The sequence below is a fragment of the Haplochromis burtoni genome, unplaced genomic scaffold, assembly GCF_018398535.1.
Source record: "Haplochromis burtoni strain Fernald_Lab_line unplaced genomic scaffold, NCSU_Asbu1 Contig_96, whole genome shotgun sequence".
Lineage (NCBI taxonomy): Eukaryota > Metazoa > Chordata > Actinopteri > Cichliformes > Cichlidae > Haplochromis > Haplochromis burtoni.
This window is the reverse complement of record NW_024582457.1, coordinates 1668352-1671112: the sequence shown is the minus strand read 5'-3', so window position 1 is coordinate 1671112 and position 2761 is coordinate 1668352.

Genomic DNA, 2761 nt, shown 5'->3' with positions numbered 1-2761 from the left:
CCGATACAGCTTTTACTGTATATAATGGTACATACCGAGAGGGGAGGCAGATTTTAATGTTGTTGCAATACGTTTCCTAGCTACGTATAAGGTGACCTCTATAAATTTTACTTGGTGTTTGTTCACAGATCGACTGACCAAGTTTCCCAGTAAACTCAATTCAGGATCTAAAGAAACAGCGATTCCTGTGATATACTCAATATAATTCAGAGGTCATACCAGAAGGGGCCACTTTTATACAGAGCCAGGTACAGTGTACAAAGAAATCGATATCTATACCACACCTAAAGCACATAGAAGAAAGTGAAGACAAAAGAGGTGTTTGTCAATTGTTATGTTCCAGTCTGACTCCCACATCGCTCTGGATTTATGCAAATCTGGTTTGAGGCTCTAACTCTGTAAAAAAGGAAAAATGCTTCTTTTAAATGTAGAGGCTACTTTCCTCTTTCTTGTCGCTAATCCCTAAGCAAAGATCATAAGTGAAAGACAAGGCACAGCAACAAAGATCTTGGGAGCATATGGGAAATTAGAAGGGTGAAATGTAGATAATAATGTTAAAGATGAAACATTCATTTGAGGCTCCTTTGAAGGATAATCAGTCAGTCACATACCTGCTGGGTTACACTCAGTCATAAGACTAGTCCAAATAAGTACCGTGAATAGCGTGATACTCCTAACTCCTACAGAGAGGTATTCACATCACATGCAGTCAGGCAGCTGGTTTTCAAAGAAGCATACTATAGTATGCTATAGTATGCTGCTAACGCTATAAGGACGTTCAACAGCCATTCAGCTGTATCACCTTGCGTTTTACCTGCTAAGACTAAATAACTCCTATTTTCATAAAGAAAAAAAAGATGGGAAATAGATTCAAAGTGGATTTTTGGAAATGTTGATTTAAATGAGCTTTGCCACTCAGGTTGAAATTCCTCTGGTGCTTTAGTTTATTTTTTTAGGGATTTTTTTTGTGTGTGTGTGTGTTTTTTCTTGCTGTTGACAGATTTCAGTCATATTTTCTCATTTGTTTTCAGACTCGATGGGCTTCAGTTTCATCCCCCTTACAGATGCTTGCAGCACACAAACTCAAACCAAGCACAGGATTCGTGATAATACCTGAGATCAATCAAAAATTCTGGAAATTGTACGTCAATTGTGCTTGAACAGAGGATGTAATCCAAGAAAATAATATCGTTAATGTGCTGGGATTGCAAAACCTTAATTAGATCAGCAGCTTATCTGCAGCTGTTAGTGTTTTGAAGTGTTATTAGTAGCGAGAGGTGTACAGAGAGCTCATGAAGACGAAAGAGATACGCTTTGGCTTTATCTGCTCTATACACTGTGTCAGGCCATGCGATAATGTTTTCAGCAGATTACAAATAGACAAGGTCTTTAAATTGGGCCCGACTACTCACCAAAGACCAATCACCGTGAGCCGACACCGGAGCCGGCTGTAATATGTGTGTGAAATGAGAACCATCACAGTAACGCTGTGCACGGCTTCCCTGATGAACGAGACCCCCTTTAAACTAATGTTAAATGGGCTGGCTTTGATAGAGCAGAAAGTTAACCCTTTTTTCCTCTGCAGACCTTTACACCGAGCACTTCAATGAAAGCACAGATAGCAAACTCGGTTAAAACAAACCTTTTTTTAAGATCCTTTCTGTTTTTAAACGGTACAAAACACCTCTGAAATGTGCAATTAAAATTAGAAAAGATGGAGCTCTTTTCATCTGTCTCTTTTGATTGTGTCCACTTAACATCTTTATATGCACAAACTATAAAGTGTGTAGGAAGGCAGATGCTGACTCTGCCTCCAGAGGCACAAACTCAAATAAACACTCTTTGCTGCAGGTATCATGCTGCTCCCACGCAGTATGTTGTGCTGCAAATGAGTATCCATACTCTTCCGCAGCACCCCGCCACTGCGCACCTCGGGGGTCAGCATATGGCTGGCAAGAATTTATTCTATGCCCCTCAGCGGGCCCTAAACACTTCTAATTAATGCACCAATATGGTCCAAATTTTGCTGCATACAGGCACCCACTTGTGAACAGATTGACAGTGCTAATATATTCTCTCTCTCTCTCTCTTCTGGAACAATAGCCACATTATCAGATTTGATTCATTTGCATTGTATAGCCAAACTGCAGTGAGATTGTTGGAGATATTTAGCTTACTTCCTATTAACCTCCTATTCATTAGACAGAAAAACAGCAACAACAACAAAACAAACTGCTGGCTCCCATTTCTTGGAGAGAGATACAAAGTTTCCTACAAGTCTTGATAACTTTACAAGTTTTTGCAAACACTAGGAAGAAAAGAAAAAAAAGACTGATGCCCTTGAAGTTCTAAATTTAAGATGGAACATGTGTGACTGGAGCCTGCGCAGTGATTGAGGCGAGTGCTGTTTTTAGCTTCTAATGAAAGGCTTGTTCATTAAAAATGCCTGACTTTGATGGTGTGGAGGTGGTACGCAAACAATGTCACAAGTCTAGAACAATAGCTCACACACCTAAAAATAAAGATGTGCTTGGAAACATGCCTTTGCTTTTTATCACTCTGGAATTATGAAAGATGTGTGGTTTTTATTCAAGGAATAAATCAGTGTTACCTAAGAGACAACACGTTGTTCACTGCCTACAGTATAGTGGTGACATCAGAGAGGTGCATTGCTATGTTCACTTTCCTGTCTTTGGTAAAGCCTGTCAGCTGTCAGTGCACTGCAGGATCTCTCCTTTCCCATATAGTTGTTCTCCTGATA